Source organism: Thamnophis elegans, chromosome 2, assembly GCF_009769535.1.
Source record: "Thamnophis elegans isolate rThaEle1 chromosome 2, rThaEle1.pri, whole genome shotgun sequence".
NCBI classification, from domain to species: Eukaryota; Metazoa; Chordata; class Lepidosauria; order Squamata; family Colubridae; genus Thamnophis; species Thamnophis elegans.
This window is the reverse complement of record NC_045542.1, coordinates 45,159,595-45,184,662: the sequence shown is the minus strand read 5'-3', so window position 1 is coordinate 45,184,662 and position 25,068 is coordinate 45,159,595. Positions and strand designations below refer to the sequence as shown.

General features: G+C 42.0%; 2 long non-coding RNA genes across 3 annotated transcripts; one reads left to right on the top strand and one right to left on the bottom strand.

Moving 5' to 3' along the window:
* The first annotated feature begins 253 nt into the window (after positions 1–253).
* LOC116504127 lies at positions 254–18,099 on the top strand. Its single transcript, XR_004254774.1, has 3 exons — positions 254–1,751; positions 15,187–15,416; positions 17,544–18,099. It is a non-coding gene; the product is annotated as an uncharacterized LOC116504127 (long non-coding RNA).
* LOC116504126 lies at positions 12,933–25,068 on the bottom strand. Of its 2 annotated transcripts, XR_004254773.1 has the most exons (5): positions 25,011–25,050; positions 23,741–23,963; positions 23,160–23,346; positions 14,689–14,743; positions 12,933–13,366 (listed from the first exon to the last, which is right to left on the bottom strand). It is a non-coding gene; the product is annotated as an uncharacterized LOC116504126 (long non-coding RNA). The 2 variants fall into 2 exon arrangements; XR_004254772.1 differs by having other exon boundaries at positions 23,741–25,068.

Sequence of the window (25,068 nt, the reverse complement as noted above, 5' to 3'; positions counted from 1 at the left end):
AGATCTGTTCACATTATTGCCCTAGTCTAGACAGACAGACAGACAGCCGAGTGAGTTTGAAAGGCCAATATAAATAAGCAAAGCACAGCAGATTCCAGGCCGGATAGCAAGGGCATCCCCGGAGCGGCAAAGTGGAATTTCAGAGCACGCACACCCAGGCAAGGGCTGATCGCTGATTGGCTGAGACGCCGGGCCTCCCCTTCGATCATTCCTCCGCAAACAAAGAGCTGGCACTGAGCGCGCGCTCAGTCATTCAAGGGAGGCGAGACGTCTCCCTGATTGGCCCAGCGCCGGAATGGGTGAGAAAAAGCGCGGTGGCGGGGATTTAAGGTGGACACGCGTTCCGGGCTCTTGAGCGGCCCCGGAGGTTCGGTCTGTCTGCATTTAAGGGTGGGAGAAGCGCCAAGGAATTTCCGAGCCGGCTTTCCCCGGCAGGCCGAAGAAGAGCGCGCGCTCAGTGCCAGTTCCAGCTGAATTGCGGACCTGAGTGAAGCCATCCCGCCTTAAGAGAACGGCGACAGCGTCCCCATTGATTAAACCTCCAGCGAGGGGAAGGGCAGGCAGTTTCCAGCAAAGCCTCCCCCTCTCTCTGGATCTCCCTCCTTTCCCTCCCTCCCCCGCCTGCCTGCCCGCCCGCCCCGGGCGCTCCTTCCCGCAGATCCGTGGCTGCTTCTCTCCTTTCGTTGTCCCTGGGGGTGAGACCCGAAGCAGAAGGCGGGCCGCGTCCAATGCGGGATCGTTATTTATTATGATCTATTATATATTGCACATAGTCGAAAGATAATTCCTCTCCTTTGGCCCTGAAGAAGTCGGCGTGGATCCTGAGGAGCTCTTGCAGCTAAGATGCAGCCGCTGAGGACAGAGGCAAAAAAGACCGTGAAGCCTGGGAAAGGGAGGAGGGAACGCGAAAGCAGCTTCCCTTCTGCAACGGAGAAAGAAGCCGTGGAGGAGAGATGGGGAAGCGTCGCCAGGCGCAGGCGGAGGAGAAGCTGGCAGGGGATCGGCTGCTCCAGAGAACTTTTTGCTTTGGGTTGAGGAAAGGAGAGTTTGGGAAGGCATTGTCACGCTTCAGAGAGGCCATGAGGAATCGTCCCTTGGTCGCTTTCTAAAACCGAAGAATGGCCGCTTTAAGAGCAGGAGAACCGTTTTGGAGAATCCTTTCTCGGCTCGCAAGCTTTCGGAAACCTACACCTCCCCCCTCGCTTCCCTCCAAAACGAAATCGGGGTTAGGACAGATTTAGGAGCTCTGGTGCATGGAGAGCAAGCTCCGCGATCGAGGATCGGAGGAACCAAGACCCGGCAATCCAGGCGATCCAGTCTCAATCCTGCGGCCGGCCGACCCCCGCGCTTGCAAGCTGCCGAGGAGGCTGGCATGCCCGGATGTACGAAGGCGAAGGGGGGGCCTGCACGAACACGTGGTGATGGGAAGGGAGAGGGGTCGGATCAGATCTAATTATCCGCGCGGCTTCCAATTCGGCTCTCACCACTCCCAGCTGGAGCTGCAGAATATTTTAGCCGGAGGCTATCTACCCCAACGAGAAAGCAGCCCTTCCCGTTCGGAGGTTGCGGAGCGAATCCGCACTGGATTTGCATGTTTTCTTGGGGCAGGACGGGTGGGGAAAAGGGTAGGTGACCGCCCCCACCTCGCGCAGATTTCACCCCGCCTTTCCCCGAACCTCTTTGTGTTAATAGCTCTTGGAGGGGGCGGGGGGGGGAGGGAAAGAAACGGTCCTGGAGCTCTGGATTTGCAGGTACGTAGGTTTTTTTTTAATATATCTTTCTCCCTATCCTATAATCATCCACACCCTTAATATTAATTAAATTGAAAAAAATATTTTTAAAGTACTAAAGTCGAGGGCTCCATAAGTTTTTTTTTTACCCAAGATCTTCATACTGCGAATCGATACGGCCATAATGCGAAATAATATAGTATTTTCTAATCCCGCCTCGATGTAAGAATTATATTCGAATGCAAAAGAGACAATTACAATTGCAAGAATGCAGTAGGCATCGGTAACCAGAATTTTAATTTTTTTAATGCTGGTGATCGAAAATATTTTTGACTGTTTTTAAAAACAGTGACCACTTTGTAAAATACTGGCTTAAATAGTTTTTGTGGGTTTTTTGCTATCCATATCTGGATAGTATATGTGTATTTTAAATCCCTAAATGTTGGTTTTGGGATGTTGCCTGGTCAAATTTTGAACCATATTTTCAGTTTCTGCATTGCTGGTTACGCTAACAAGATATAAATAAATTGTAACGTTTAGATGAGAGTGGACATTTTGATCTACTAATTTTCCTCACTTTCCCTTAGAAATGATTCAGATAAAAACAAGAGTAAAGAAAGCTGCCTGTGTGATTAACAAAAGTAAAAATATTTGCAAGACGCATGTTTAATGCAAATAGATCTGTAAATAGGCTGAGTGTATCAATGTATTAAATATAAAAACAGTTTCCTTAAATTGTACAGAAGTGATTTAATGAGAGTCTGGCATTCTAGATAGCCTAGAGATTCCCTAAATTTAAATGAAGGTACATTGTTCGAGAAAGGGGTATAATTTTCTGTAAGACTGTTAATTCTTAATTTTAAATTCTTGGTAATAAGTGAGTTGAAAGAAAAATATTGTGTAAATATTCCTTTAAAAAAAGGACTTTCAGAATAGTTGGGCTTCATATGCAGTGCATTCATTCATGCTCACTTTTTGTGTTTGGAAACTGCCCACAGTTGGTTTCCAGGTTTTTTTTAATAAAAATAATTGTATGGCCAGCAATAGCAACACAATTTGCAAATATTTCAGCCTATTTTACTTTTTGGATGTTTTCGAGATATTCTTTCCCAATGGCAAGGAAAAATCTGCTCAAGTGTATTTCAATTTGAAATTCACCAATACTTAACGTTACTAGAATTCTTCAGTGTTTGTAAATTGAGAGCAGGCAGTCTACTAAAATGTACATTATCACAAAACAAAAACATTTCAATTAGAATACTGTATTTGCTTAACCATATTAAAATAAAAATATTTTATTGCAACAGAATTGACTGGGCCATGTTCAGATTATTTAATTCTTCTTTATCCAGACGAAAAACCCCATTCTAAGTACAAAACTAAGTGGAATTTTTTGTTTCTTTTAACTGTGTAACGTTTGAAAATTTGCAAGCAAGTAATTGTTTTTATTTTATGTTTATTGCTTTTCATCTCTTCCTGAATTTAAAAAGATATATTTAAGAGCTGCAGTTTCGATTCGAAATAGTTTCTGGTGGGGGAACCCTCCCTCATACCCCCCCCATTCAATGAGAATTGATCCTCGAATAGAGCATATATAGAATCCAATTGCTGAGATAAAACAAGTTAAAAACTTGAGTAAAATTTGCTTCCAGTTTTAAGATGAGATTGTAGATTTTTTTTTTAAAAAAAACACCACTTTCCCACTCTATATTTTTGACCCAGAATGCAAATGAAGCTAACGGGTCTTTGCTTTGTTTTGTTCAAATGATGGCTCCGTGGCTCCCGCCCTTTTATTTCCCCCTGAAAAGTAACACATTTTCTGGGTGCGTTTAACTGAGGGAAATACATATAAAATATTGTTTTGGGTTGTATAGGGTTGCAACTTTGTCCTTGCTCTTCAGAACCATGCATGTAAACTATTACGAACCCTTCCTTATTCCACAAACATTTTCCTTCTTCGATAAACATTTATCAAGAATGAAGAAAAGGTGTTTCTGTACCACCCTCCCTTTTCTTTGTGTCAGTCTCTGCTTTCCATTTTTCAGTCCTTGCAAGTATTTTGCCAAGTTTTTGAACCGGTATTCTTTAGGAAATCGGGATTTTGCTGCCTGCCCTTGGCTAGTAAGTGCTCTTCTTTTTAGAGATTTTCCTGACTGCATAACTTGCCTATCCTGGGCTCAGGATCTTGCTTCTCCCACCACCCTCTATTTAAATTTATCCCCCTCTATTTAAATTTATTTTGATGATCTTCCTTTTTTTAGCCCAGTTATATATGGCCAGGATTGTTTCCAGGAGACTGGTTAGATTTCTGTAACTGGGTATTAGACTTCAATGTTAAGATGAGTTGTGATTGTCTGCCTCCCTGTTCATCTCCCCCCCCTTTTTTTTTCTTGTTTCTCTTTCTGCCTCATGTTGTTGGAAGTGGCAGTGCAAAAAAAAAATAATTAGATGAAAATAAAAGATTAGACTAGGAAATAGGGTAGGGCTTTAGGAGGATAAAACACTGGGGACATTAGCCACACATTAATAAATCTCCCAAGATCTGACAAAAGCTACATCCAACAGACACCAACCCCCACTTTTCACCTCTTTCTCTCCTTCATAGAGAAACTTTGGATCTGCTTTATAATTATTTTTGTGCTTATGCCTTGATCTGGAGTTTCCAGGCAGGATTCTTTTCTTCTGTGTTGTAAATTTCTGTATTTCTAAATTTCTTTTTGAGGGATATTTACTATGGATGTATTTGGGTGTTGTTTTTACTTTTTACCAGAAATTTATTAAAAAGAGTGGTCCCAAATTGGAATTCTTTTTTGTCTATTCAGATATTAGGGGAGGGGGGTTCTCAACTCTTCTTTGCCTCCCTTCTCCCCCCCCCTCCCACCCCTAATTATCTTCTATATTCCCTGATTCTTTTTAGGCTTTCAGAATTCCAAGATACTTTTATTTTCAGGAGTGCTGCTTTTTAAAATTGGTCCCCTTTTTTTGTCTGCGGTCTGGAAGCTCCATTGGTAGCCACACTTACATCGCCATGCGGTTTCACCACATTCTTAGGTCCGGAAAATTATTTCCACCTTTGTTGTGGGTGAAGATCCATATATATTCCAGCCCTTTTCCAACTGATTTGTTTGTGTGTGTGTCTGACTGACTGACTAAATGAATGCTGAGATATTGGAAAGCTGAGTTCCAAATTAATCACAGAACATCGTTTGTGAGGGGCTGGAATAATTTCGTATCTTATGTTTTTTCATGTTATTGTTCTCAGTTTATGACCTTTTCATGCTGTTAAAAGAGACGTCTTGCCACATTTAATTTTGGTTCCAATGAGATATGGGGGGGAAAGGGAGGCCGGCGTTTTTAAGTAATTTGATAAGCTATCCAGTAACAAATACGAACAGGGAGGGGGGGATTCGGCGGTGATGGGGGTGGAAGACTCCACTGCTTCAGGTAAGAGTTTTTCTTTATAACCTGAATTTACAATGAAAGCATTCTCCTTTATGGATATAATAGATTAGATTTCACAACTTAATTCAGCGGAATGGTAGCGTTTAAGGATCTCCGGCTGATTTTATTACACTGAGCCAAATTGGATGTTTGTGCTTTTAAAGGGAAAACGGTTGTGACATGAAGATATATAATTTTTAAAGTAAGAAAAGTAGACGGAGGGTGGAGGTGGGGAAGAGAAATCGAGGGGCCCGTGCCATCAGGACGCAGCCCGCTCCAAGGGCGGCGGGGCGGGCGAGACACTTTCAGCTGAATCCGGGCGGGTTGAGTGAAATTAACTCGGACTTTTCTGAGTGTCATGAAATTAAGGCCCCTAACACCCCCACCCCGCTCCAGTCCGGCGGGCGAAATTTAGTGAATAGCCTAGTTTTTAATTTCCTTTTAAAGGTGGCAATCCCATTTTAAACGTGGTGGAAGCACAGCGTCCTATGAGGAAAGCCTTTTGTAAAAACAAAGTTATTGTCCTGAGTTTTCGAAAGTTACAGGAGGTGCCTGTTTCTATTTTTTCATAGTAGAAGCGTGCAGAAAAAAACCGTTCTCTCCACGCCTCATTTACGTTTTCCGAGACGGAGAGGCCTTTTTTTAAAGGGATCCGAGGAGAACCCAGCAAAACAGCGTTATTTTGGCCTCTCCGTTTCCATCACAACTCGGCTGGGAGGCGGGGGTAACCTACGGGTCTGAGAATTTTCAAAAAATACCGGCCTAGTGTTTCAACTAACGTTCTTTACACGTTTGTGTCGAAAAAGAGTTAAAAGACTGTTAAAAGAACGAAGAGGGCGTAGAAATCTTTAAAAAAACAGTTGAAAAAGGTGCAAATTGGGATGCCTTTTTACAGTGCAGTGGATTTTTAAAAGCAATGTCTGAAACTCTTCCGCCCGAATTAATGGGGACAAAATCATTCGATGTAGAGGTTTTAAAATGCCTTTTGCAGAAAGATTTGGTGCAAATCTTGCCTCACGGCCCACATCTTTCTTTTCCGAGCGCAGAGAGAACCCGGTAGACCGAGTACCACGAGGCCGAAAGATTTGATGCCCTTTTCCCTTGTCTCTCTCACGCACATACACACACACACCATTTCCCGCCCTCCTCCCCAGCTCCCCCCGAAAGACCCTGCAGCCCAGCAGCCTCTTTCCAACGGTAGCCGGCCAGATGCTTCCGAGAAGCCCCCAAAGGAAGCCGCGGAGGCAACCTGCTTTCCTGGAGGAGGTGGGGAGCTTTGGTCTAACGGCCAGCACCCCTACTTCCCTCCCTCCCTTCTCCCGCTGGGCTGCAGCGCGCCGACTCAGTCCGACTTGGTCGTCTGGAGCTGCAGGGCTTTTTCCCGCCGCGCCCCTCGAAGGCTCGCCCGAGTCTTTTCTGCACGCTGCTGCCGCCGCCTTGCCAGGCTTCGGGCGCGCCTGACCACCGCCGTCTCTCCCGCCGCGGGAGAGCGCAGCATTGTCTGCTTGAGCGACGAGCCAGCCGAGGGACGCCCACCAGGTCTGTGATCTGTAGCCCGGAGGCAAGCGACGAGCGCCTGAGAAGCCGCGCGCGGAATCCCCAGCCTCGCCGGACGCTTCGCCTGCGAAGGATCCCGCGGCTGGGAAAGGGAGAGGCGGAAAGGATCTCCGCGGTTGGCCTGGAGAGGAACCGGCCTCTTCTCCGAGAAAACGCCCCGCCTGGTCAGGCACAAGGCCTTCGTGCTCGCGGGACTGACTCCGCGCGCTTTCTTGCCCTCAGTTGAGCTGCGCTCTCGCCCTTCCCCGTTATGGGCGAAGTACCGATTGAAGCGGGTTTATGCCCCTGTTGAGGTGAACGAACTGAACATCGATTTTTTTTTTGGGGGGGGGCGCTAAATTTCACCTGCCACAAACACTTAATAGAAAGTTAGCCATACGATTGTGAGGTTACACGAAACAAGAATGCTTCCATCTCGCCGTCTTCTGCAATTTGGAGCGCCTTTATGATTATGATTAACTGACTTTATTTCTCCATTTCCCACCGTTTGGCTTCCATAGACGATTAAAATCTTAAAATGTTGCCCGGGTGGCTCTTTTTTCTTGGGGGGAGGGGAATAGAATTTTTATTAATTTGATAACACCGCAATAAATAACCCTAGTGGAGGACATTTTGGTACAGGAACATGCATGTGCAAGGTGTGTTTTAGAGAAGAAATGACAACTTTGCTAAGAATTTGCAGGTCCGCAGGAAAGTTCACATGTAGGCACCGGCCCTCCTTTTTGCAGATTGCTGTTATTGATTCATGCTGATGCTGAGCTCTATGCAGCACACAAAGTGGAATTGGAAGCTGGGTGGGAGGGGAGGGCAGAAGGGAGGGGAGCACACAGCCAGGAGGGGCTTCCTGGCAGATTTGCACTGGAGAGATGCTGTTAAGCTCCCTGGCTAGAGAGTCCTATCAGCTGTCTGCCTGCCCTGTAGTCCTACTGAATGAAGTCAAGAAGGAAGGTGGATGGGCTCCAGATTCTGCTGAAACCTGGAGGGATCCTGAGTTGCCTATTCACTTGTCTTTCAAGAACTCTTTGCTGATCCTTTTCCTCCTGCGCTGGTCCCAACCGTTTGTCTTTTAGATTCTGCCCCTACTCAGACAAACACACATACAAAAGCTCCTTAAAAAAAACAAAAAAATGGTCAACCCTCTGAGGCCTGAGCTCCTGCTGTTGCTGCTGCTTCGCAGGACAGGAGGAAGAAGATCTCAAGACTTAGCCAGAGCAGGTCCACTCTTGTGTGTAGGAGAGGGGAAAGCCCAAGAGGTTTTATTGGCTATGCCAGCAGAAGGCCACAGCTTCAGTCAGCTCTTCTAGTTTTCCTCTGGCCAAACAAAAAATCCAACCCCGCCTCCACACCACCACCACTTAGGACACATCCTGAGCTGAGGTGCCAGTTCTAAACATACAAAGAAACGCTGCCTTCTAGAAGAAATCCACCACTTTTTACATATATCTTCAACATGAAGAGAGCTGTAAAGTTCCTTTGCTCCCCAATCTCTAAGACCATGCCCTTTCTTTCCTGACATGGTGAAGAAGCAAAAGAGACTGCTACTTTCCTGGTTAATAAAAATAAACGTCATTTTTTTTTCATTGTAAAGACATCTCTCTCTCCCCCCCCCCCCCATCCCAGTCATAAGTCGTCTTGATTAATTTGAATAATTTCATTTTGAGATTAGCATTAACAGTTGTAATTGGCTCTTGGTTCTACAGATTTTCACAGCTCTTCTTTGAAGATACAACTCTAAATCTATCCTAAATACATCCAATGTTATTCTGTTTCCTCAACCTCAGGGCATATTTGATTTTTTTTCCCCTTGCCTTTATTATTTTTATATTTAAATTAATTTGTTTTGAGTATTGGAAAATTATGTGGGATAGCCAGATACTTAAACTTCAGAAACAGACTTGAAGTATACACTTATACTATGTTTCATTGTATCTTTTTTAGGGTAAAATGCTGTGGTAAGATACCTGAGTCTTTCCTACCCAGTATTTGATTCTCCCAGCTCTACTATTTTAGTTTGTTGCTTGAAGCACAAAATTATGACTGTACACCAAATTCCACGAGGATATAATTATGATTTTATTGTGATGCACAGATAAAGTTAAGGCATTATGAGACTTCTCTTTACATGGACATTTTTTATTATTTAATAAAACATTATTAAATTGATTTAATTTGAGAACATCCACAAAGTAGTAGATTTCAGGGCATCCAGAGTGATCATGTAGCAAAAACCTATATTGACCTTCCAGTTTCCAAAGTTAGGATGCCTCTCAAAAAGTCATCTTTATTCTGCAATGAAGTTTTAAAATAGTCTTCTTAATCAAATTTAATAAATATTTCCAGTGTCTGTGGTTGAGTGAATGAAGAACGTAGATGTGACTGTTGGAAAAGGCAGAGGCAACCACACAATGTGGTACCCATGTCTGTTTTGAACTGTGGCCTAACCCATTCAAAGCATGCAATTCCAAGATTCCTGCAGTAAATCTGATTCTTGGTTCAAATTATTTCCCAATTCTTGTCTTATAGAAGCAATGCCTTTCCAATGAGCAGGGAATACTGTAGTGCTCTGGTTCTGAATACGCTTTGATGTAAATCCTACTTCATTTATTCCTCCCTTGAATGCTCCTAAATTATTTCAAAGGTTTCCCACCTGTAAACAGGGAGTCATCTTCCCATCAGAATTATTCTCAAGCTAAAGAAAGTTGCACATAGATACTTGAGAGGTGTGTTACAATCAGACAAGTACATGGCAGGGCAGATTGGAGAAATTATTAATACTTGCTATGTAAGTCAATGGAGTTTAATGTCTAATGAATATTTTTAGACTAGTTTTCTAAAAATGTTAATGCAGCCTTTCTTAAATTCTGATTCTGCTGCAACCTAAAATGATGCATCCATATGTCTATACTCCCTCTCACCCAATAAACTAGTGGTTTCACTGAAGTTAGTAATACTCCAAAGTCTGAGTTGTCATTTCTAAAACAGGATTCCTTTCTCGGCTATTTGTGACTTCCAACATATAGTTTGAGAATTTCTGTGCTAACACAAAAGTCATTGAAAATGCTTGGAGGAAGAAAACCATGGAAGATATAGTGCCACCACACCAAAGGAGGAACACATACAATATTATTTTAAACTTGCAATGAAATATGCTTAAGTTTTATTTGCCTAAGCACACTACTTTATATAATTTGTCTGGGTATGATAGAAGCTTCACAGCAAATGCTATTGGCATTTTTAGCAGGGGAAAAAAAACTATTGACAAGAGGTCTGCATATCCATGGCCCATAACCCTGCACACAGACATACACACCCACCCATAGTTATCCCATCTTCTGGTTAAACAGGTTTGGCAGGCTTTTAAAACAAAATAACTGGTCTTTTTCTCTTAAGAAGCAAAAGTTCCCATCCTTAAAATGGTCCCTCCCTTTGGGAAAAACCACCACAGCTAACCTATTTCCAGCTACAGGATTGAGGATGATATCTAGAGGCATCCAATAGAAAAACAACTCTGTGCCTTTCATTGCAGCTCCCGGCAAAGAGATCCGCCAGAAACAGCTGCAATTTGAGGCTTCAGTTCTGGTTGATCAAAACCAGCAGGCCAAGCCCTGATTCCTTACCATCCATCTTACGCAACTTCATGTCCTGCAAATGTGTTCCCAATTTGTTTGCCTGGCTGCAAATTGTGGGCTTTGAAGTTTAAACACAAGAAGGCGAGAGGATGTTCCAGACTGTCCTGTTCCCCACCCCCTTTTGTCTTTAGTGCACAGGTGGAAGCATCAACCCTTGGATCTAGGATGGTTCACTTAAGATTAAATGGATCACTAGAAGTTTAATTTCTGGATGAGGCAAAAATCCCAACCATCCTTTTGTAGTATAAAATTGAATAAAATGCATATCTTTAGACAAGTTGATTAAAAGAAAAGGCTCCATTTTCTTCGTAAAGCCAAACTGGGATGAACCTTGATATCACATGTGAACCTGAATATCAAGGCAAAAATTATTTCTTTTGCAAATAGCTTCCAGACCTGGCTTTAATCAAACATTTGGGCTACTGAATTGGGAAATCCAGACTCAGACTCACCTTGAGCCACCCAAATCTTCTTGCCACCTTATAATGCCTCCCCGCTCTGCCATTTGACTCTGGAATTTGCCCCAGTATACTTGATATAGGCTCTGTCCCAAATAAAAAGTTTGGAGACAGAATCCTTGGGGTAGGTTGCTATGCAAGGAAGCCCAAAGCTTGATGAAATGGCATATCCACCTGAAGAGTGCACCTGTTTCAAGCAGCTGAGCATCCTAAATGGATGTGCACAAATAGACTTGCCCGCACATTTTCTTTCATTGCACACCTGTTTCTGTTTCACTTAGCTAGGTTGCAGCCAATTTTAAATGTATTTGCTTGCCTTCCTTCTTAACCCTTTGTGAGGCTTTGGAAGTGCAAAGACGGGCCCAAAACATGTTGCTGTCTAAGAAGGCAAAAGAAATCTACTTTCCCCACCTTCATTTTATGCCTCAAAGCTGATTGGTTAGATTTTATTTCAGCACTGACTAGGACAGATAGTCTACTGTATCTTCCATTTACAAACGGTATCAAGGGGAACATTCCAGCACCTGGCTACCTTTTTCAAGCTGCTCTCTGACACAAATGCTAATGATAAGAGCTGCCCCTGGTTTCTAGTTCCACCCACTGAGACTTCTTCAGAAAATCATTTTCCTCTTCCTTCACTCTCCCTCTGAGGAACAGATCTGTTTACCAGATTTCTGAGTCACATGGGGAACTGGATCCAAAATCACTGTCGGAGGCAAGGCATCTAGAATGCCACACGAGTGCCAAAAAATATAATAATAATGGCCTGGGGAGAAAGCGGTTTAAAGGTTTGATGTCCTTTGCTTAATCCATTGAATGACACAATTCTTGGAAGATGCCTTGGAGTAGAGGTGAAATACAGAGAGGTCTTACAAGGAAAATGACCCAGGAATGTGAGTAACATCCTCCTCCCAATGAAACGCAGCCTTAGGTCTTTCTTTTCTTTTTTTCTTTTGCAACAACTTAAGTACCTGTAGCTCAAGGATGCCATTTGACAATCACCTCAAGTTTTTATTATGTCCAGCTAATATATCCCTCCAATTATTGATTGATATAGAATAGAATAGAATTCTTTATTGGCCAAGTGTGATTGAACACATAAGGGATTTGTCTTTGGTGCATTTGCTCTCAGGGTACATAAAAAGACAAGATACATTTGCCAAGAATCATAAGGAACAACACTTAATGATAGTCGTAGGGTACAAATAAGCAATCAGGAAGCAATATCAATATAAATAGTAAGGATACAAAGACAATCCTGCAGTCACAAGTGGGAGGAGACAGGTGATAGGAACAATGAAAAGACTCATAGTAATGCAGCCTTAGTGAATGGTTTGACAGTGGTGAGGGAATTATTTGTTTAGCAGAGGGATGGAGTTTGGGGGGAAAACTGTTCTTGTGTCTAGCTATCTTGGTGTGTAGTTCTCTATAGTGTCATTTTGAGGATAGGATATCTGAGAAGGACAATCTGCATTATGCACTCCCTCCATATTTGTAAAAATTGAATAGGTTTTTGCCGCTCTTTAGTCATTAGTGAGAAGTTCACAGGACAAGATGCAGGTGACAGCTGTATCCCTTTTTAGACCACCACTCAAAAGCAATAAAATAGATTTAACTAGTATATTTTAAAACTTGCAAAAAGAATCAGAAAAGTTCAAACGTATCATTTCTTATACCTCGAATTAACACCTACCCCTCACAAAGGCATTCTCTTCCCTAATGTAGAAAGTTGTTCACTCGACATTTTTTCCCAAGCCAATGATTTGAAAATGCATTTTGGATCCATTAAAAAAAAACCCAAAATAAATGAATGCCTTGGTTTGATTTTTGGACCCTTCGTGATGTATAGGATATCCAAAAGTACAAGTAGTTCTTGACTTACAACCGTTCGTTTAGTGATGTTCAAAGTTAGGAAAACACTGGAAAAAAAGTGACTTATGACAGTTTTTTACACTTACAACCATTGCAGCATTCCCCCATGGTCGCCTGATCAAAATTCAGACGCTTGGCAATTGGCATGCATTGATGATAGTTGCATAAGGACTACTTGTAACCATTTTAAATAGATACAATATATTAAAAACATCAAATCTTACAAAATTGTGTGGTGTGTGTATTTATTTATTTTGTTGTCTAGAATGTTTGTTATTGTTCAATTGTTTTTATACCTTTGGATTTGTAAGCTGCCCGGAGTCATTGACTGAGATGGGCAGCAATAGAAATTGAATGAATGAATGAATAAATAAACAAATATTGTTGTTTTGGTCAGAGTGTTTAAAAAAAAACCAGAACAATTAAAGAATGTAGGTCAATTGATAAAGCCATCTTCAAGGGCACATATTTACTGGGGAATGGATTTCACAGATGCAGCATAATCAAAGGGAAGGCCTGACCCCATATATCCCTCCAGTCAGGACTGACTGGAAGGTGAGCTTCCCTGGGTGGATCTTCGTGGGTGGGTAAGTCTCTTGCAGGAGAAAGGGCTCTTGTAGATGTTTGGACCCAAGCCATTTAGGACTTTTAAGAATAGCAAGCAGCATTCATATTGTACCTATAAACAAATTGACAGCCAAGTTAAAGATTTCAAAATGGCTATCACATGGTCTTTAGGGACTATTTCAGACACCAAGCTAAGCTGTCTAGCATTTTAATGTATTGAAATTTCTGAAAGATATAAAGGACATAATTGAAATCAGACCTGGAGGTTATCAGTAAAGGAATCTCTGGTTTTAAGTCATTATTATCTAGGATTGGGGGCAGCCAGTGTATCAGCTAAAGTTGATAAAATGTGCTTCTGGCTTCAGAGTAGAAGGATGAGGGAACAATCTAGAATTAATCTCAAGATGGCAAAGTGTGTGACCACCATTTAGAACAGGTCGGAACTTTCACAGTCCTAAAGTTGTAGCTCACCACTAGAATTATTTCTGTCTTATCTAGATTTCTTTTCTTTTGTCCAGTCCACAACTGTTTAGGAATTTGATGTCACTAGCACACTGACAGGTTAACCTATTTCGGAAAGCTATGTGGGGTTAGATATGGTAAGCATTTGAACAGAGGAATCATCAGGACAGCCAAGGCTGTAGTCCATGCTGTGAAGCCAAAAACCAGAAGAAGACAACAGCAGATCATTTTAATTTATTGCCAGAAAACTACATGTCTATATCCAGTAAGTTACTATTAGTCCACATGGATCTTTTATCTTTTACTTTTATTAGCATAACGTTATTTAACCAAACTCCAAAATCTAGTAGGAGAAGTAGCAGCAGTAGTGCTACTATTAAGAGGAGAAATGAAAATAATAGTTGAATAGTCTCCAAATATGCCCACACTATGGATACAGGATATTTATTTCCACTAGTGTCTGTGCAACTAGCATAACTGTCCTCAATACACTGCTTGGGAAACGCACTTCACTGGCAAACATATTTCTGTAAATAAATAAGTAATTTAACTCTCTCTTCATTTCTTCTTTCTGTGCAAATCTAACACTCAACTGCCAGCTTTTTTTTTTTTACTGGCTCAGCTTTTTGGCTTTGATAGCATTTCTGAAATGCAGTTATTAAGTGGGCAGGCAGGGCTAATATTAATTTTTAATATTTATTTGTTATGCTCAAGATGTTTCATCTTTACCCTGCCAGGAACGCTAACCACAACCCTGTAAAGTAGGTCAGAATTATTACCCCTCTATTGCACTATGAGGTGCAAAATAGGCAGTTGGTGAAGACTTAATGGCTAGGAGAAGATTTGAAGGAGGGCTTCTAAGCTTTCCCCTAGAGACAAATTAAAGGTGGTGGTATTTGAGAGTTCTTCATTTTCTTACATCACTGGAGGGCCAATATGAATCAGTCACTGGCAGGAGTGAAATCCACTTACCTTTGCTACCAGTTCAGTAGTAATGTGAGCATGTGCATATGACCACAGAGTGTGCCTGCAAAGGTAAGCAAACAGTGAGGGGTGGGGTGGGAATCCACTGTGCCATGTGAATTTAGATTAGCTAGAAATCATGCATCACAGCTGATTGTCGGAAAAACTGGTTCGGGTGAATGGGTAGCATTTTAACTATCAGTTCAGCCGAACTAGTCCGAACCAGTAGCATTTCACCCCTGGTCACTGGAGAAAATATAGTCCTAACTCAAGTTCATGGGGAACTGAAACTGAAAGATGACTATTATCTAACAAAATATGAAGAAAATGCCAAATTAACCATATGACCATCTTAAAAACTGATTTTAATACAACTTCTAGATGGAGCTGGCAATAAAAACTACATCTGCCACCATGGCTGAAGATTTTTGCTTCTAAAAAAGAAGAAATTCTTCCTTCTGCTGGAAATATAATGCCTCACTGCCAAATTTTAATCATGATTTCCAGGGATGAACTAGCAAACTGAAGACAGCACCACTAAAACTGGAAATGATGACCATGATGGAATGAAAATCCAGCAAGTAGACCAGCTCTTTGTAATTCTTCTCTGGACATGGTGAGGACTTGAGATCACCCACAAGTGCTCCCGACAATTGTTCCTCATGAGGAGACAACAAGATAGTGGTCTCCAGCAGGGTTCTGGGAAATGAGGGAATAGCCATCCTGTTCAAAGCATGGTAAGCACTTTAATAGACACTGAGTTTACTTGTCCACTGCTTGCTAACTGCATTTCCACTATGGGGAACCTTTGGATCACAGGTGGTATTCAGCAGGTTCTGACCAGTTCTGGAGAACCGGCAGGAGAAATTTTGAGTAAATACCACCTCTGACTGGCCCCACCCCCATCTATTCTCTGCTTCCTGAGTCCCAGCTGATCGGGAGGAAATGGGGATTTTACAGTATCCTTCCCCTGCCACACCCACCAAGTCACACCCACCAGGCCATGCCACGCCCACCAAGCTATGCCCACGGAACCAATAGTAAAAAAAAATTAATCCCACCACTGCTTTGGATCAATACATTACCAGGTAACTAGGTACCAGGTGAGTTTCCTTCAGTCTAATGAAGGAAGTTTTAAATATAGGTTTAAGGGCTTATTTTGTTTTAAATCAATGAAAGGAAGAGTAGAATGTTGATTTTAAAAAGTACACATGGACCAAGGATCCAGCTGGATTTGAAATAATAGTTTGGAATTAATTATTAGAATCTTTCTCATGGGAAAATGCTTTCACTGAATTATTATTTTTAAAAGATGATAGGATGGGACTTTGAAGTTGGACAGTAGAGGGAACCAGAAGGAACTAAAGATTACAGTGAAAGGAAAACATTTAAATTTGACTTACTATTTCAGAATGGAGCAAAATATTTTAAACTGAGTATACTGAAGTATATTTGTGAACAATGCACCCAAAGTTAATTTTAAGAGTCTACCATTATAGACAGATTATGTTTAAAATATGTTATGGAAGAGGAATAAGCCATGACTCGACAAGACTGAGACAATCTGAAATGGATTATAAAAAGTTATAAGACTATAAGAATAATATGGGAAAAGATGCTATACTGGATATACAAATGAAACTAGATGATATCTTAATAATTAAAAATGATATACAAGTAATAAATAAAAATGGGTCCTGGATAACTTTCTTATATTGGATTTACAAAAAAAAAAAAGACTTGTTAAAACTTTGAAGAATTGGTGGGAAGAGACAACGAAAAAATGAAAAGAAGTAAAGTTTGTTAGAGGCAAGGAAGGAATATAAAGTTGGTTTATTTGATGAGCGTGAAAATGAATATGTTACTATGGTAACCCTTAATGAAAATTTTGCTGATCAGAACTGAACAAAAAGGATTTAAAGAGTTGTTTACAAATGAGATATGGGAAGAAGAGATCATTTGTTGTATATTAAGAAAATTAATATTAAGAAAAAAAGTGATAAGTTACTAACATTATGTATACTTATTGTTATGAAAGGGGAAGTCATTCTTTATATTTATTTATTTCCTTCCTTCCTTCCTTCCTCCCTTCCTTCCTTTTACAAGTAATTCACCGTGGTATTTAACAAATCTTGCTCCTCCATTTAACACAATTTGCTCCTCCTAGAGAGGGACTGGCCCAAGGTCACCTGCAGGCTTTCAGAACTAAGGCAGGACTACAACTCAGAGCTTCCTGGTTTCTAGCCTGGTGCCTTAATCACTAGACCAAACTGACTTTTCTTTACTATATTCTTATTTTTTTATTTTTTATTTCTCTTTCTGCTTTTTCTTTTCTGCACTTTCTGGTTTTTTTTAAAAAAACTTGTACTAGCTTTTTTCTTTTTAGTTGCAATGTTTAATAAAATTACAAACAAACTCATTTAAATCTTATTTACAACCCAATAGGAAATACCCAATCCCATTATTTACAAAATATGCACGCAAATGCTTTAAAAATAAAGATTGAATTGTATTCAGAAGCCCTTCATGAGGTCCATGTCCTAGAATTTCCCATTTCACAGACGTGAGGCAGACAAACGTGCTTGGCACACCCGAGCCAAATTCTGCCATAGGCAGTATCAGGCGACAGGAAACTGTGGCAGGCAAGCTATCTGCCAGGGCGTTCTTGTGAAGAGCATGTGGAGAGAGGATAACTTTTCCAGGCCACCTGAAAAAGATTCCGCACAGGCAGCACCATCCCTGCATTATTTCAGTTAAAATAATTGCTCCAATATAAATGGAAAGGGAGATAATGCCTTCCTTACTTCATCACTTATTTATTATCTATTAATTATTTGCTCAATGTATGTCTCCCTTTCCTCCAGGAACGCCAAGAGCTGTCAACCAAATTTCCCCCTAAAACAATCCTGTAAATGAGTCGGGGTTGAGAAAGAGCAAGCAAAATTAAGACAACCAATCAGTTGCCACAGCTGAGGGTGAACTCAAACATGGACCTTTCCCCCACCCTACCCCAGCCTATTATCCAGAGCATCCTTTATCTGAATTGGCTTGTCATCTTTTTTACAACACACTCATAAATCTGACCTAATAAAGAAAACCCACATTATTTTGGCCCCTCTATTTGGTTTCTATGTGACCTCATTGTATCTCTTGTCTTTTGGGACTTCCAGCAAGAGTCCCTCCCCTTTCAGCTTCACCCCTCTGCAGGCTACCTGCAAGTACCCAGATGTTCTTGCAGGCATGGCTTTATCTCGGCTATCCAGTGCTTCCTTCAAAGGAAAGCCATTAGGCTCAACACAGGCCATTCTTGCTAAAGTTCTAAGTGTGCTTGCTTGTGAAGGCAACTGTGCTTCAGCTGCTTGTTCTTTTCTCCAAATAGGGAAGCAGAAGGCACTCCATGCAAGGTAAGGGCGGAGGGCTTTGTGTCAGTTTATGGGAGAGAATACCACCTCTGGTCTGGCTCTTGGGTTGGATCCAATCTCCATCCTTGCTGTGGCTGGGATAGAGAGGCTGAGACTACTTACAGTATTTTGATTCTTCCATATCCTACTCCAAAAGGCTGCAGGATGAGACAGAGAAAGAGAGAGAGAAAGAGAGAGGGGGGAGGAGAAGAGAAGAAGATGGAAGGAAGGAAGGAAGGAAGGAAGTGAGAGAGGGAAGGCTATCCAACTAGAGAAATGTGTGCATGAAAACAGAAGGGCCAGAGCATATGATTTGTGTGCAAAAAGTCCCAGGTTCAAACCCTGGCATTTCCAGTCAAAAAAGATGAGTTACCAGATAATGAGAAACATCCTAGCTTAAATATCTGGAGAGCCACTGTTTATGCCCCTTGAACATGGCCAGTGCTTTCACTTCCTCAACTCTCAGGAACAATTTTAGGTTAATCCCTACTCTTCTATACTTCTGCTGAACTAAAACCGGGAATGGGGAGGTAAGAATATCAATAAATTACTGTTTCATTCCAACTACTGCAGATATTGATGTTTAAAAAAAAACTCTCCCCCATTCCATATAAAAAAGAAATAACATCAGTAGCCACCATCATGTCCTATTTTATGAAGGGTGTATATGTCTGAGCAAATTTACAAAAAGCAGTTGATCTCTGACGCCCTCAATCCAGGATTTCCCATGAATGAAGTGTAAAGCTCAGGACCTGGGAGTGGAGTTAGGCAGTTTTTTCCCCCCAATGATGACATAGACTGCCCACCAGATCACTAGAATTGCTGTGTTTGAAAACGTTACAAAAGACAACGCTGGCTTTACTTCCATTTCAGCTGCTCTGCATACTGGGGAAAATGGTTGTGTTGGTCCCCTCAGTTAGAAGAGAAAGACTGGTTTCACTAGGCAGAGTTCTGTCAATCTAATCCAGGTAGAAAGTGTCTTCTTGTCTTTCCTACTGAATGGACTGCAGATCCTACTGATTTGGACCAGTTCACGTGAACTGGTAGTAAAAATGCTACCTGTTCGCCCAAACCGGTAGCAAAAGTAAGTGGATTTCACCCCTGATCTGTCCACATTGCATTGCCTTTCAGCTAGATGCACACTTAATAAATTTTCTTTTTAGTACAATGACTTGCAAGTCAGGGCATAACAAATGAACCTGAATGCAATCTAATATGGGTGTAGATCCTTTGAAAGACCAGGACAGCCAAAGACACCATGCAGCAAACAAGAAAACCCAGTTAAATCAAACATATTGAAATAACAAGACTACATTAAAATACCAAGACCAGACTGGGCCTTCTGCCCTGACTTATTCTAAAGCAATACCTCCAGATATATCTGACTTTAGCCGTTGCAACCACCCCACATGGAATTATAAAAGAGCCAAGGTGGCGCAGTGGTTAAATGCAGCACTGCAGGCTACTGCTAGATCAGCAGGTCAGCGGTTCAAATCTCACCGGCTCAGGGTTGACTCAGCCTTCCATCCTTCCGAGGTGGGTAAAATGAGGACCCAGATTGTTGGGGGCAATATGCTGACTCTCTGTAAACCGCTTAGAGAGGCCTGAAAGGCCTATGAAGCGGTATATAAGTCTACTGCTATTGCTATTGCTATTGCTAAAAGTATTTCATCCAGTACATCTAGAGAACATCCGTCTGGGAAACGTTCTAGAGTCCCCATTTCATTACTGTCTACTACTACAGTATCATAAAGAACATTTGAGAAAATACTTACCATATTTTTCAGAGTGTAAGGCGCACCAAGGTTTTGAAGAGGCAATTTTTTAAAAAAAGTTTTTGTACTCTGCAGACCTCCCAAAAATGGCCCATTCTTCGCAAAAAGGGCCTGTTTGTTTTTTTCAAAAAAAAAAAAAAGGAGGGGCATACACAGCCTTTAGGAGCCTTGTAGATTGTTCCGGGGGGGGACGGACAAAAATGAGCAAAAAATGGCACATTTTCCACAAAAATGGGCCCACTTTTTGTCAAAAAAAGAGCATGCATAGCCTTTAGGAGGCTTATAGAGTGCTCCTGGGGGCTGGGGGGGGGGGAATTGAGCAAAACATGGCCTGTTTTTGCACATTTCTACCCTCCCCAGCCCCCAGAAGCAAGGCTCCTAAAGGCTATGCACGACCATTTTGGTGAAGGGGGCGGGGTTTTGGGAGGCAAAAAATGCTGTATTCAGTGTATAAGACTCACCCAGATTTTCAGCCTCTTTTTTGAGGGAAAAAGGTGCGTCTTATACTCCCCAAAATACCATATGTTGCAATTGCACTTAAATGTATATATCGCTTTACGGTGTATTACAGCCTTCTCTAAGAGGTTTACAGAGTCAGCATATTGGCCCCAACAATCTGGGCCCTCATTTTACCCACCTCCGAAGGATGGAAGGTTGAGTCAACCTTGAGCCGGTCAGAATCGAACTCCTGGCAATGAGCAGTGAGTTAGCTTGTAATACTGTATTCTAACCACTGCACCATCACAGATCTTTGTGCTATTGCTCCTTTAAAAAAAAGAGATAGAAAGTAGATGTCTACCTCCCTTCTTACAACAGATGTTAGGGGCAGTAAGTTGGAAACATATTTTCAAAGCACAATTCTCCTTTTCTTCTATGCTGAGGGAAACCAAGCAGCTTTCACATTCTTCCCCATGACAGGTGGCAGGTCCTTTTCTACCTTTTTCTTTTTGGGTGTGATCAATCTGCCACTTGCCATGCACTGAAGTGGGTTAACAAGGGATCTTCCAGAGTCATGTTGGATAGTGAGATAGGTGGCATTTAAATTAATAATAATAACGATCATAAAATTGAGCAAGAAATGGAAAATGTGGAAGTTAAAGTGCTCTGGGACTGTAGAATTCTGCACTTGCCACGTAACACCCAATTGTCAATAAAAAAGACAAAAAAAGTCTGGCTAGTGGATGTGACAGTATCTGAAAACAGCAGAAAAGAAGAGAAAGAACTGGAGAAGATAACAAGATGCAAAGAAATACAAATAGAAATAGAACGACTGTGGCAAAAGAAAGCAAAGATAGTACTAATAGCAGTAGGCACCTTGGGCACAATCTCAAAATAACTGGAGCAACACTTGAACACCATCAGCATTGACAAAAATCATTAGCAGTCAATTGTAAAGGGAAGCTTTAGTTGTAACAGCTTCCATCCTGTAAGAGCTGAAGAATCTTCTTGGATGAGAAGCGAAATGTCTTCAAAGAAAAAAAAAACAGTCCAGTTGCCTTTTGAACAAGGTGACAACCATGACATGGATGACTGAGAATCCCCATGGACAAACAGCTTACATCCTGCAATAATACCTCTAACACCATCAAACAACAACATCTGCCTATACCAGGTCCTTGGAAAGGACTCAATAAGTGGACAAAAATGTCAAATTTAGTTCTAGTCTGAACATCTGGTTGACTGTGGAATGAACCAAAATAATGATTATTTTATCAGTGAAGAAAATTATGTACCAAAGGCCCTTAGAGGGTAGAAGACTGTGAAAGGAGGCAGAACATTTTAATTGACCCATAAAAAAGTAGAATAGGGCGCTGTGTGGCACAAGACTATCTCTTGGGTCTCCCCCACCCACCCTATAAACTGCATTTTTTCAGAATGGGACAATTCACCAGGGCCAAACTCGGCATGATCATCTTGCTGTGGGACAACTTGCCCAGATAATTCCACGCGGGATTAACTTAACCTGAAAAATGTTATCCACCACTGTTTCTTTGACATTTTTGTTGATGCATATAATGTCAAAGAAACAGTGATGGATAACTCGTGTTGAGTTCTCCTGTGTGGAATTGCCAGTGATGAATGGTCCTGCAGCTAGATGGCCGTGGTGAGATGGCAGCAGCGAGTTGGCCGTGTCCTAGGTCCACATTTTTGTTCCTGTTTGTCCCTGTCAGTCCCTGCTGGCATACCTCATGCAGCTTTGCAACATACTAAATCTAAGTTGATATTAGAAACAGGCATTTATATACCCATGTCTATATTTAGATGGTTCTTCGCATTTATTTTTCCAAAAATGTAAATGGGGAAATCCACAATCTGTCCTCCAATTTGTAGTTTGTGTTCTACATCAGTGGTGGGATTCAAAAAATTTTTACTACTGGTTCTGTGGGCATGGCTTTGTGTTCTGACCCCCCCCCTCTCCGTTCAGGAACGAAAGCCAAAACAGATGTACGAAAGAATGTTTTAATCAGTCCAGGCTCTTGTTGGCTGTGAGTCCAAAATAAACAAAGATAATCTCTCTGGCAGCAATTAAACAAGCTTCTCACAGCAAACCACTTATCCAAGTTGGTTTCTCTGAATCATGAACATGAACGAGAACGTTGACTCCTCCAACCAGGGCGTGGCACAAACAGTCCCTTTTATAATCAGGAGAGGATCTTAATCAGTATCAGCTGCTCGTAATCACCTCCTGTAGTTACTTCGTTGTTCTTTCCGTTGAGTAGCCCTTCGCCTGCATGCATCCTGAAACAACTCCCAAATGTTTTCCTGAACATTTCCTTTGATTCAATGCTCTGCCGCCACCTGGTGGCCAACCAGTCTCTCCTTGCCCTGCTCGGAGTCGACACCCTGTCCAGGGTCCTCTACCTCCTTCAAGGCCGACTCATAAGACCCCTCACTGTCGGAGTCTGGCGGCAGCTCCAATGGCTCCTGCCGGGCCACAACACTTTGTGAGCATGGTGTGGCTTGGTGGGCATGGCAGGGGAAGGATACTGCAAAATCCCCATTTCCTCCCAATCAGCTGGGACTTGGGAGGCAGAGACTAGATGGGGATGGGGGGCAGTCAGACATGGTATTTGCCAGTTCTCCGAACTACTCAAAATTTCCGCTACTGGTTCTCCAGAACTGGTCAGAACCTGCTGAATACCACCTCTGTCCTACATACAAAGACCATTTTTTCCATTGAAAAAGAGGTTTTGGGATTTTTTGCTTAATTCTCTGAGAGTATGTGAATTTTATTTGGTGGTGTTTCTGGGAGGACTTTTTGCCAACGTGAAATGGCAGAGGCTACTGATGCTTTTGTACTCACCCCTCTATCCTTCTGCAACCTCTCCAGCTTTCTATGCTTCATGATTCGAAAAAGCCCCACAGAGGGTAGGGAGTTCTTCTGCCAGTCTTCCTTGGGGGATGTCTGTGGAGGTTCTCAGTCATCCAGGTGATAGTTGTCTCAAAGGTGCTTTTTTCTTCAAAAGGCAACTGGACTGTTTTTTTTCCCCCTTGAGTAAGAAGAAGAAAATATTTTGCTTCTCATTCAAAAAGCTTCATCAGTCCCCATGGCGTGGGAGATGGAAGGATAGCAGAGGTGGTATTCAGCAGGTTCTGACCAGTTCAGCAGGTTCTGGAGAACCGGTAGCGGAAATTTTGAGTAGTTTGGAGAACTGGTAAATGCCACCTCTAACTGGCCCCGCCCGCATCTATTCTCTGCCTCCCGAGTCCCAGATGATTGGGAGGAAACGGGAATTTTGCAGTAACCTTCCCCTGGAGTGGGGAGGGAATGGGGATTTTGAAGTATCCTTTCCCTGCCAGGCCTACCAAGCCACGCCCACCAAGCCATGCCATGCCCACCAAGCCACGCCCACAGAACCAGTAGTAAAACCTTTTGGATCCTACCACTGAAGAATAGGTAGTGACCGTTTCCGGCATGGAAGCTGATGAAATGATGGTAGAATGATCATCCACAACCACAGAACTTGGTATTTTTCACTCCGCATTTTCTTCTTCTTTGAATCATGTTTTTGCAAGCCATTTCTTTCCTGTCACACTGAGAATGGTTAGGAAACATAGAGCCGAAATTTCCAGCGTGGCACTAATATTGTCACATCTCCAGTCTATTCTGTCAAATGGGGAGTAATTACAGCATTAAGCGCTTTTTCAGGTTTCCGCGGAGATGGGGAAATAGTTTTAAGCTCTGATAATTTCAAAGACAGCTCCCTTGACACAAAAAGGACATCCAGCAAGTTCAAAGCTCAACTTGATTCAAATCCCCACCTGCCCTGAGGGTTTATCCTGGCCCCATCAAAGAGGCGGAAGGGAATGGCTTAGGAGCGTTATGTGCAAGTGCCTATTTGCCTCATGATGAGAGCAAGGCTGGGGGTGTGTTATTCCAAACACTGCTTGTTGTGGTTTCATTTTTTTTATAGGTAGCAATGTTAACCAACATACAGCAAACAATTACTTTCTTTTAAAAGGCAAAACAAAGTGAAATGTTTTATGCCATTGGCATGCCTAACTACTTCCTTAATTGTCAGACAAGGTACTGGACAGGAAAAAAAAGTTGCTCCTGTTTATGAAGTCTGAAAACTTTGGGTGGATGTTGGAGGTTTGGGGGTGGAGAAGGGGGAGGAAGAATAAGCATTTTGGTCTTGCTCTGCCAAGATTGGCCCTGCTATTAGATGAGCTAATTCAACCACTGGGTTTTGAGAGTTATGAAAGCCCCACGTTTTATTCATTTTTAATTCATTTGTGGTGGAGAGAATGGATAGAAGACAGTGCTTGTCCATTCCCTAATAACTCACCTCACACTTGTTTGGATTCTCCAGTACCCTAATTAGCAGGGTGGGGAAGTTATTTGTTACTCCTACTTTAATCTTGGGAGCTGTCTCTCCAGATTAGGTGCTTGACACAAAATATGGAGTGCCAAAAATCAAATAACATTAATTAGCCTTATGAAAATGTCCTTTATTCCTTCAGACTCAGGGCAGGTTTAAAGGTTTTGGTTTTTTTTTTTTTTTTTTTAATGTGACTTCACTTTTGCGGCTTATTTTTTCCCTCCAGGAAAATAAGCACAAACCTAATCCACCAACATTAGAACTAAACAACAAGCTGTAGCAAATGAGTATTGTACCTTAGCTAGAATTCTGTGGGGTTTTGTTTTGCTTACTTTGCTTTGTTGGAAGAAATGTCCTTCTTGGGTTCAGTTCCACATGGGGAAAAAGACA